Source organism: Leucopleurus acutus (assembly GCF_964270905.1).
Source record: "Leucopleurus acutus genome assembly, chromosome: 8".
In the NCBI taxonomy this organism is placed as follows: domain Eukaryota; kingdom Metazoa; phylum Chordata; class Mammalia; order Artiodactyla; family Delphinidae; genus Leucopleurus; species Leucopleurus acutus.
The window spans coordinates 58,426,010-58,432,322 of record NC_139151.1 but is presented as its reverse complement, the minus strand read 5'-3'; positions in this window follow the sequence as shown (position 1 = coordinate 58,432,322).

Here is a 6,313-nt window from a genome sequence, read left to right as displayed (position 1 = left end):
AATATTCATATCAAGATAAGCCAATCTCTTATAACATGAGAAAGATCCTGTCTCTGGAAGCAGAAACCAAATCCATCAAAAATACCAGTGGAAAAAGCAAAAGCAAACTTGATGCTATGTGGGCAACAAAAGAAAGACTCAGGACCTTCATACAGAATTCCAGGGCATGTGTGAAGAGTCAGGTCAAGTCTCTGGAGGAATGTTGGCTAAAGATGAAAGACCTGACAGCTCCCCTTGGAGAAGAGAACACAGATAATGACTTGGACTTGGGAAGTGGAGACAGTATTTATGACCAGACCAGAGGAGCCAGGAGGAAACTGACTGATGTTGAAAAGTCGAGTGTGCATTTAAACATCCAAGATGGAGGGAGAAATCAATTCTACATCAACATTGCTAAAGAAGGAAACAAAAAAGCCGACATGACTAATCATCTTAGAAGTATTCAGGCTGAGCAAATCTTGACTTTTGAAAAAGTGCATATCAAAGTCTTCAGGGAAGAGGAAATGAAGTGACTGAACATTGTCAAGAGAAAGAAATGGAGTCTCTTGAGAAATTATCTGTCCAGGAAGATCATTACTTGGAACAAGAAGAGGAAAGTTCTGAAGCAAATGACAAGATGAGCATGCAAATGAAGAGCTGAAGACCTTCAGAGAGCAAATCAAAGACCTTTACGAAAAGCTGGAAAGCATCATTTGTTCTCAAAACCAAATTATCTCCCTTGAACCAAAAGGTCCTGATCACTGGACAAGAGCACAGGAGACTGAAAGTAACCTCTTCATCTCAAGACAAAACATTGCAGATATGAGACAAACAACAGTGGAAACAGTGAGCTTCTAGAAGTGGTTCCTCATGCATCTGATGATCCAGATGGAGAATTTTCCAGGGAGCGTTTGCAAGCCCTCATCTCTGGGCATGGGGTGCTGTTTCTTCTGAGATAGGAGGGTCTCAACACCCTTCCCCTCAGACCCTCTCCTTGGCTGCCAGGCTTTCTTCCTCCATTCCCAAATCTGGTGTTTCCAATACATTCAAACAGGGAGTTCCTGACAAGAAGACATCTTCCTCCCTGTATTAGTCAGGGATCTCTAGAGAAACAGAACCAGTAGGCTATACATACATATATACAGAGATTTATCTCAAGGAATTGGCTTATGCAGTTGTGAGGGCTGGCAAGCCTGAAACCTGTAGTGCAGGCCAGCAGACTGGAAACTCTCAGTCAGGGGCTGAGACTATAGTCCACAGACTATATAGTTTTCTTCCTCAGGGAAATCTCCACTTTGCTCTTAAGGCCCTTTGACTAATTGGGTGATCATCAAGGATAATCTCCTTTACTTAAAGTCAGTTGATTGTAGAGATTAACCACATCTACAAAATACCTTCACAGTAACGCCTAGATTAGCATTTTGATTGAATAATGGGTATTATAGCCTAGACATAAAACAAATAAAGCTAACTGCCTCCCACGCCACAAGCCTGGATGAAGCCCTCAGGGATGGCTTTCCACTAAGAGATTGCTGTCCTTCTTATCTTCCCTCCTGGGCTGGGTTTTTCTCTGGACATTCCTGTCCACGAAATGGAAGTACGTTACCTTCCAGGTTCTTTGAGCCTGAAAGTAACCCTTCTTTCTACTCAAACCTCTGAAACACTGCAAGACCATTTCATTTTTTTTCTTCAAAATTATTTGAAAATTATCTACATTTTTTAAGTTAAAAATATTTTTACAACAATAAAGAACAATCCAACTGAAAAATGGAGAAGAAACATTTCTCCAAAGAAAATATACAAATAGATAATAAACACATGAAAAGATGCTCAACATCACTGATCACTAGGGAAATGCAAATCAAAACCACAAGACAATACTTTTCACCTGCTAGGATGGCTGTAATCAAAAAGAGAGACAATAACAAGGGTTGATGAGGATGAGAAAAACTGGTATGCACATGGATTGCTGGTGGGATTGTAAAATGGTGCAGCCACTTTGGAAAATAGTTTGACAGTTCCTCAAAATGTGAAACAGTTACCATATGATGCAGCAATATCATACCCAAGAGGAATAAAAACATATGCCCACCCAAATACTTGTACACAACTATTCATAGCAGTATTGTTGATAATAGCTAAAAGGTAGAAACCGAAAATGTCTATTAACTAATGAATGGATAAATAAAACATGGTATAGAATGTTATTCATCAATAAAAAGAAATGAAGTACAGTCAACCCTCCATACCAGCAAGTTCTGCACCTGTGAATTCAATCAACTACAGATCAAAAATATATTTTAAAAAATTCCAGGGCTTCCCTGGTGGCGCAGTGGTTGAGAGTCCGCCTGCCAATGCAGCGGATACGGGTTCGTGCCCCAGTCTGGGAAGATCCCACATGCTGCGGAGTGGCTGGGCCCATGAGCCATGGCCACTAAGCCTGCGCATCCGGAGCCTGTGCTCCGCAACGGGAGAGGCCACAACAGTGAGAGGCCCGGGTACCGCAAAAAAAAAAAAAAAAAATTCCAGTAAGTGCCAAAAAGCAAAATTTGAATTTGCCTAGGGAAGGCAAATTTACGTAGTTGTAAAAACACATTGTATTTGCAACTATTTACACAGTATTTATATTGTTTTAGGTATTATAAGTAATCTAGAGATATTTTAAAGTATAGGATGTGTGGGGCTTCCCTGGTGGCACAGTGGTTAAGAATCCGCCTGCCAATGCAGGGGACACGGGTTCAAGCCCTGGACTGGGAAGATCCCACATGCCACAGAGCAACAAAGCCCGTGCGCCACAACTACTGAGCCTGCGCTCTAGAGCCCGTGAGCCACAACTAGCGAGCCCCCGTGCTGCAACTAATGAAGCCCACGCGTCTAGAGCCCGTGCTCCACAACAAGAGAAGTCACCACAATGAGAAGCTCGCTCACCTCAACGAAGAGTAGCCCCCGCACCGCAGGTAGAGAAAGCCCGCGCAGAGCAACAAAGACCCAACACAGCCAAAAAAAAATAATAATAAAATGAAATAAGTTAAAAAAAATAAAGTATAGGATGTGGATGTGTGTAGGTTATATGCAAATATTATGTCATTTTATATAAGGGACTTGAGCACCCGAGGATTTTGGTGTGTGTGTTTTGGGGAGTCCTGGAACCAATTCCCTGCAGATACAGAGGGTCAGCTGTACTGATACCTGCTACAACATGGATGAAACTAGAAAACATTAAGTGAAAGAAGCAAATCATGAAAGGTTACATATGTAATGTTCAGAATAGGCAAATTCATACAAAGTAGTGGTCGGCAGGGGCTGGGGAGAAAGGGGATTGAGAGTGACTGCTAGAGGATATAGAGTTTTGTTTTGTTGTGTTTTTTTGCTGGGCTGCATGGCATGTGAGATCTTATTTCCCCAACCAGGGATCGAACCTGCACGCCCTGCAGTGGAAGCGCAGAGTCTTAACCACTGCACTGCCAGGTAAGTCCCAGGATACAGAGTTTTGTTGGGCTGCGCCCCACAGGCCTACAAGGCCTGTGCTTGCCCAGCTTCAAGACTGAAGAAAGAGCCCGAAGTCATCAACAGAGACATCGATGGTTTAATGGATGGGGGAGCTTACACGTCCGAAGCAAGGTCCTGGAGTGACACCCCACTATGCACGGCAGATGGCGGGCAGGATATGGTGGCAGTCTTCGCTCCCAAGGTAAGGGAAGATTACCTGTTATAGGGGAATTGATGTCAGGTGGGCTCATTAGTTACCAGGGAAACCAGTATCACTGCCTCTTTGATAAGAACAATTACCAGCTGGGGCCTGGGGCAAGTATGTAGGAAGGTCAGTCATTTGCGTAGGGTTTAGGTGAAGCAGGCACCGGTCCTGCAGGGGATTCACAGAGTAAGAGAACAGCCATCTTGAGTGGCCTGGCCATACAAGTTTCTTTTTGGGGTGATGAAAATGATCTGAAACTAGATAGTGGTGGTGGTTGCACAACTTTGTGAATATATCAGAACAGTGAATTGTATACTTTAAAAGAGTGAATTTCGTAGTATGTAAATTATATCTCACTAAAATTATTTTTAAACTTTTACATAAGAGGTTTTGCTCCAGTTGCATTTTGATATAAATTTCAGAATTTTTTGATAAATGGAGGTAATATAAGTTATTCTCATTATATTATACTCTCTAGAAAATGTAAGTAGTAAATTTTAATTTGATAAGCCAGCCCACTATTCTCTAAACAATATATTATCCATGAGCTGTTCATCCACCAGAGACATTTGAAATAGCAAAATACTTTTCTCTCTGCTAATGGCTCTATGTACTACAGTTACAACAGAAATGTAAAAGTTAACTTGTTGGCTTGTTGGTCTCAATACATTGTAGTTAATTAAACAGCCTCTCAAAGCCAGTACTGCTGAAGCTGTTTCCTACTATGCTCTCAGCACTTCTCACTTGTCAATCCACACTCTTCCCACCCATCTGCACAGCTGCGAAGATTAAAAACAATCTCAGTAGTAATCATCATAGCTTCAGGGGTCTATGAAGCCCCAGGAATTATATGCAAAATGTGATGTGTGTGTATTTTTTCCTGGGCAGCGTCTACAACATTTATCAGCTTCTCAAAGAGGGTCATTGACCAACATTTTAGGGATTTATGTCAGGTCATGCTGCGTTCAGATTCTGTAGTGGCATCTGTGGTTTTAGTTTGCCAAGCACCCTTTCCCCTTTCCCTTTTTTCTCGCCATAGCGCCCCCATCTTTGGTTGGCGAGTGGGGAGACCTTTCCCTGAATTCCACACTGATGCTGGAAAATCTTCTCTTTCCATCTGTTACTAAATCCAGAGAATGTCATCTGGGAGCTCTCTGCACTGTTCCCCTGACCCATCCCTCTTTGAAGGAGCCACCAAGGGGAGCAGCGAGAGCAGGGAAGAGGGGCAGCACCCAGATTCCCTGAGGCCAGCTCCACCCTACCCTCCCTCCTTTCCATCTTTCTGCAGTAGCAGAGGCAACTGTAGTCTGGAGAAGGTAGGGGTGGGACATTCCAGAGAGACACAAGGATGGAAAACAGCGTGGTTTAGGAGAACTGATTCCTGGGGCTGCATGGAGGGGATGAGCTCAGAGGCAGATAGGATCAGCCCTGGCAGATCCCCCAGCAAGGCACGCACTGCATGGAGGTCCGAGGCACCGGGTTAGCTTGAGGTCAGGATTACAGAAAACCAGGAACAAGACAGGGAAGCTTAAAGAGCCAAGCTGTGCATCCAGGACTGGGGTGATGGCAGGTCAAGCCCGGCTGGAGGAGGATTGAGCCCCGCCCCCAACCGAGGGAGGAGGGCTGGCTTCGCCCCCCACCGGGAATCTGAGCGATGCTAGTCCAAGACCACCTCAGAATCACAGATGACTTGTTATCCAGTGAACTGAAGGTCAAATAGGGGATCAGTAGGTGGGCCTGGAACTGGAGAGAAAGGACGACTTTCTCTAGGATCTATTTGACACCCCCTTCCGGTTTCCACTTGGTAGCACCTTCCTGATCCCCTTATCTCCAAGGCGCTTAGGGAAATGGCCCCCTGCAGGAGCCTTCTGAGACATGCTGCTCTGGCCGCCCTGGAACCATGAGCCCTGCAACTCCGGTAAGAAAGAGATCTCTGGGACAGGAGAAAGGGCCCAGGGCAGGGTGGGTTCCATTCTCAAGGGATCTTTCAGGCCCTGACAAGCTCTATCTTCTGAATGACATCCTGGGTCTGCTCCTAGGTGGGGGTTTGTAGGGCTGAGCTATTCAAGGAAATGATCCTGGAGGAACAGACTGTGGTGGTAGATAGAGAAACAGTCTTCTTTCTCTAGTTGGGCCCCTTTCAATCCATTTTTGACTGTCCTAGAAATACCTTTCCAACCCATAAATTGAACCACCTAACTCCTCACCTTGAAACCCGCAAGCCCAAGCTCCAGTCACTATGTCATAATGCCCAAGCTCCTGAGCCTGTCATCCAAGACTTCCATGTTATATCCTTGCAACCCCTGCAGCTTCATCACCTGTTGATCCCCATGCCCTCCCCACCCCCACCCCTGCACTCTACCTTCCAAACACGCTGAAATACCGGACACTCATACTCATCCTTCAAGACCTCTTTCAGCCTCCTCTGGGAAGCCTTCCTGAACCTCTTGTTCAAAGTCAGAGCCTTCTTTCCCATTGTCAAACCATGCCCTGTGCTTTAATTATGTGTTTATGTTGTCTCCTCCACCAGACGGGAAGCTGGGAAAAGAAGAGGAAGGGCCTTGTCGGATGCTTTTTTATGCCCTCCACTAACGCCCGGTGCCAGGCACAAACTAAGTATCAAGAAAACATGGCAAAGCT